This window comes from Phytophthora infestans, genomic scaffold (assembly GCF_000142945.1).
Source record: "Phytophthora infestans T30-4 supercont1.73 genomic scaffold, whole genome shotgun sequence".
Lineage (NCBI taxonomy): Eukaryota > Oomycota > Peronosporomycetes > Peronosporales > Peronosporaceae > Phytophthora > Phytophthora infestans.
In genome coordinates this window covers 631,307-637,187 of record NW_003303686.1, presented here as the reverse complement: position 1 = coordinate 637,187, position 5,881 = coordinate 631,307, and positions in this window count along the sequence as shown.

Genomic DNA, 5,881 nt, shown 5'->3' with positions numbered 1-5,881 from the left:
ATCCAGGGGATGTTGCCTCCCGCGTGTACACCCAACTCTTAGCACGACCGCTAAGGTTGAAGAGTGCAAAAGCAACTCGCAGTTGCTCGGTCGAGATCAGAGCCGCGTCCATCGCGAGCTCTACTTCTCGGACCCAGAAGTGAAGGTTCTCGCCTTCCTTCCCTTCATACGGCTTAACCTTCAGCCGTATTGGCTTCGGTGAGGCGGATATGCTTCCGCTGCCGGAGCCTGCAGGTTCTCCCGCACATGCGCGATGAGGCCCTGCTCGTACGCGTCGAATGCATTGACGCGCTCGAGCTGCTCAGCCGGTGTTGACACCACCAGGCTCTGCAGGGCCTCCATCCCGAAGATGCCTGCCATCTTCCGAACCGACTCGAACTGAGAGTCGTTCATATGGCGTTCCTATCCATGGCAACGAACTTCGAGGAGGTTCAGGTAGTCTACCCGCGGTGACGTGGATTGACTACTAGTGCTACCAAGTGTGACGGGGTCACACAGCACCTTGCGGTAGAGGAAGTTATCTTCCGAGAGTATACAAACTCTCAGTGAACGGCAGTTCACAGGTCCCCTCTTTATTTAAAGAGAGCGAAGTGACCTAATTAAGGTAGATTGTAAACTGATAGGTAGGTTAAGTTTGGGTTTAATACAAACTATAAGTTACCTATAGAAATGCAATGTCGTTTGACCAATGGTTGGCTTTAAACGACCTTGGTACCCTGTACCAAATATCCCGGAGTATGACGTGTCATACACCTAAAGTGTGAAGTGTCACACTTCATGTAACCAGGGTACACTTAGGGCTACGTACCCCGTTACAATTATGGCCATACCATTGGTTTTTACGTGAAGTGTGACGTGTCACACCTCATGTAACCAGCGGTACACTTAGGGCTACGTACCCCGTTACATAGTACCTGCTACTCGGTCAATGCAAGAGTGTAGGTATGTGTCTATTAATATTTAGAGAATATTGCTGACATTTTCAATGCTGACGCTTGTTTCATTGCTATGATGATGCAGTGTATGGAAACGATGAAAGTGTTAACTACGTAGTCGAGACGAGCATAGTTTATCCCAATTGAGTTGTAAACTCACTCGCACACGAAGGTATTCCAACAATTTCGCTATATATTTGTCTCAATTACCTATCACATCATTAATATGATATTAATACATGTATTGTGCTTTGCAGATGGAATGTCCATCCGTTTTGTAGCCTAGATCGAGCATGGTCGAAGCATAAACCACGCGTAAAAATGATATGGAAAAAGGGAGGCATCGATTTGTTTTACAGTATCTGTGATCGAATTACCATTTCAAATCGGCAAAAAGGTTCGGCTAAAACAACGTAAACGGAAATCAGTACATGTACAGTACAATAGGCCACAGGCTAAAAAAGTGAATTTTTCGTCAGTTATGTGCATGTACCTTATATAGCAGTATTTGCTCACGATACAACGCTATCTGGCGCAAACAATACAGTTTCAAATTTAAAACGCCATAATAATTCTAAGCTGCGATATTTTCGCATATAGCTCTATCACTTTTAATATAACTAGGCTGCAGCTGTAATATTCAAGTATACATAACAGCGTGGTATCATTTTCAAAAATATGTATCTGAAGCTAGTGCGACATCGTATTATCTATAATATATCTGGTTTTCGCGAAATCCTGGCCATTTAATTTGGAAAAAAATCAAAGCACAGAGAGGAAGTTCAGATTCACTTGTCAATTACCAAGATGCCCAGTACAGCCAGCCAAGTGTTCGACCGCCTCAACTGACAGTGGGAGGACGAGACCTCCAACCTCGTTGTTAGCCACGAGAACTATGGCGATGTCGCTCGCCATATAGAGGAAGAAGCCTCCGATTCTGGCTCACCTATTCTGTCTGAGTATATTGCGGCAGGTGGTGATAGTGCGCTAAAGGGCATGACCAACTTCTCTGCGCCCGAGCTGGATGCGCTTTGGGCTCTTGTGGAATCTGCGGTGACGATTACATGGACGCAAGGTCGTGGGCGTAAACCGTCTGTGTCGGGGAAAGACGCAATGTTCATTACCCTGACCGTGTTGAAGCATTTTGACACATGGCAGAAGCACGCGATCGATTTCAACATCGGGATTTCTACGCTGGAGAAAATGGTTCACCGTGTCATTCAGACAATTGAGCCCGTGCTGTACTCCCAGATGGTCAAGCGCGTAAGGATGTCCGAGCAGATGGAAGCTGGAAACACCTTTACAAACTATCCACATGCTCTCTACGCTACTGACGTCAAGTTCCAGCCAGCATATCGGCCTAGCGGTCGCTTTGCAGAACAGAAGGTTTACTTCTCCGGTAAGCACAAGCTCTATGGGTTCAAGATTGAGTGCTCTGTGACACCACCAGGTGTCGCTGTTGATGTTTCAGATCATTCTCCTGGATCAACGTCGGATCTGACGATGATGCTCGACAGGCTCACGATTCATCGTCAGATGCTGCGCAAGGAGGACGGGACAACTGCTGAAATGGGAGCTGACCCAACGCAGTTTCCACATATGTGGGCCGTGCTAGTAGACAAGGGTTACCAGGGTGCAGGGCGGGTGCTTCGAACGATCCAGCCAAAGAAACAACCGCGTGGAGGCACTCTTGACCGCGACGATATTTCCCGCAACCGTGCAATTTCTTCAGATCGCGTCCTGGTTGAGAATTATTTTGGCCGGATGTGTATGCTGTGGAAAGCTACCTATGCGACCTTTAAGTGCGAGCACTACGATATGGTGTTGTCCAAGTATCAGTCAATGGGCGAGCGTGTTCGCACCCAGCGTGCTAGAGCCCAGCGTCTATATCGGGCTCGGCAACAGCAGCGCTCGCGCCCTGGACCATATAGCGTTCGCTCTCGCCTATCCACATCTCAGCGCGAGACCCAATACGAATCGGACGACTCCCTAAATCATGCTTTGTAAGGCACCTTTTCCCGGTCTTATTCTGCTTGCTCCTAGCTTCCTAAGACTAAAGACATTAAATAGATTACTGTTTGCTATACCTCTACGTTTGACTTTCCAACTTGTCGTCAAAATGGATGTAATCAGGCTCCGTGCAGCTAGAAAGGATTAGGCAGCAACTTCAAAGCGGTAAAAACCACGGAAGTCGCTTAATGCCAGTTGCCCACTAATACCACACCACGCGCCGTCTTAAACTCCACAATGCACTACAGGGGTATGCGTGTGACGTTCACAGTACTTCGGCCCGTCACCCCCTTGGCCGATTGATGGCAAGTTGGAAAGTGAGGAAGATGAAGTGTCTAGCTGCTTTATTCGCACTTGTAGAGTACCTGATAGTGTATAGGCAGAACCCAGGTGTCGCTGAAATAGACCGACTCTTGGGTAGAAGCCTCCATAATTAAATTTTTGGGCCACAAATGTAGCGAACTGTTTTTCATAGGATCGTACTTATCCCAGAAGTAACGGCCTGAGCCATGAGATGCAAAAATATAAAAAACAGCAGGGTACATGCGAAAAAAAAGCATGTGCTTTTCCAAGAATCATGTTTTCCGGAATAAGGCATGGAATTCGCATAAAATTAGATTTTATGCGAAATTAAGCACCATACGCTAAGACACACTTTTTGAGACTGTTATCTAATCACTAAGTTTAATTGCGGTAGAATTATAAAAAGCCTGGTTCCTGATTGGCTGGATTGTGGCTAGCATAGAGTATTTCATTGCTGATGTTGTGTAGTGGGTCGCATTTTTTTTATCTTGTACGCAGGAATCAATTGAACCTTTATACAAGCAGCCCTTGTAATTTCTACTGATCGAGGCGCCCACTATGAATAGCTCTGCAAAGATGGTGTTGGTATCTGTACTACAGAGATCGAGAAATATAACTTAAAGCAATACGTTTTACAGTCTATTTTTATAGTTTATTTTCCGATCCCTGATCTGTAGAGCGTACGATTTTTCGATACGTCTCGAGGACAATGTGTGTACGAGCATGTATCGAGTATACGATTGATAATGGATGGGCGAGGTACGTGGGTTCTTACCGTAGGACACGATATCGACACAAGGAAAGAAGAGCTGCGTCGTCCCGCAATCAATTACAGTTTTACAGTATGTTTGGAATTGACCAGGGCTTTGTAAAATTGCACAAATATGATTATATACGCTCAAGTGAAACAATTGTCAGCTACGGAATAGTGTACTAACATATGAGCGGTCAGTACAGTACACTGCACCTAACCATTATGATTAGGAACGCTTGAATACCAGTACAACTGTGGCTGCAGTACCACAGTGTAGCAGTCATATAGCTCTACGTCAACTGCATTTCCCTGCGAAGCGATCAACCCGACCGCTTTTTTTGGCATTAACCCAGCATAGAATATTACTTTCTTTCTGTAATAAAGCATAGTCAAAAATCCTGTTCGACAATGTAGGACACATAAATGTTTTCTAGTTTGATTCTCCATAAAGTATTACTTGCTAATGTACTATTAATAGTAGCTCTTATAATGATATTAAAGACGAATGTCCCATACATTTATTAAGTGACTCAGAGATAGATTATATTTGATTATTAACAGTGATGAACTCTTAGATTTTTGTTGAAACTTTTTGGCAAAACTTCAATGTTATATTACTCAAATTTTACTCTAAAAATTTAAATTTGGTCAAATCTTAAATGGAGAATCAGAGTCAAACACGGTCTTTAGGCGCTTTTTTGGCAGCACCTCAAACCCTAAAAACGGGTCAACGGCGAAAGTGATCGTTGACGAGCGGTGCGTAATACCGAGTACCCCATAATGCAGATTGATCGACGTCAGATTATCACCCCGAGCTGCGAAAACGAAGCACACGTTGAGTTTATCGATCGATTTTGTGCTATCAGCGCTCAAATGCAAAATACCGAATTCCCTTAGTTATCCCGTACTATTTGTTATGACACTCAGGAGGGTTTCATCCAATCAGGGGCTGAACGGAAAAAAACCTCCGTGCATCCGTAGTTATCGTATGAACTGTCTTTCTGTCGGTGCATTATGCCATCGGATGGGTCCTACGCGACGACGCCGCCCAAAAGGGCGACCACGACTTCCAAGAGGCCGAGGCCGTAAAATGAGGAGGAACCTCCTGTCATCCTTCACAGCGGCGCACAAACTAAAGGTCGACCACTTGGCAAGGGGTAAGGACATCAAGCGAACAATCAGTCATTTCTATCCTGATTTCTCTCAGTCTAAGAAAAAACAGCCGCCGTACACTTATTCATTGTTGGCGCCGGACACGGCCCGGACTCGAAAGGTTATGCGGCGAATGTGGCGGTGCCAACAAGAAAAAGTCACGAGCGAAAGGTGAGGGCACGGTGCTGCCAAAAGATAAGGAGCTTTGTTTGGTACGCTGGATAATTATTTAAGGGAGGAAGGGGTGCCTGTTACGGCAACTATGTTACGCATTCAAGCTCTAGAAGTAGCAGAAAAAGATTTGATCACCCCTTTAATGCGTCGTGGTGCTGACAAAACCTTTGCAAGGAGCGTCATCGACTTACTCTGCGTTGCAAAACGCGACAAGGGCAGATTCAACCGCCGGAACTCGCCCAAATGAAAACCTGGTGTCGCTTCTAAGTTAAAAGCACCAGATCGAACAGAGCTCTGCAACTGGATTAATTCAAATGTGGAGTGACGTGTCAGCCTCCACAATTTCCACTGGCTTCCGAAAATGCGGCTTGATTGAACGTGGTGGTGGTGGGGATCACGACGATATTCATTAATGAAGTGACCCTCTAAAGCTTCAACGTAAATCTAGCACCGCGTTTAAGACTTTCTTTGAGCTCTAAGTCAACTGACACTCTCCTTTATCTATCCATACCGAATTCCCTTAGTTATGACATTAAAAAAAGTGTTGCACGGA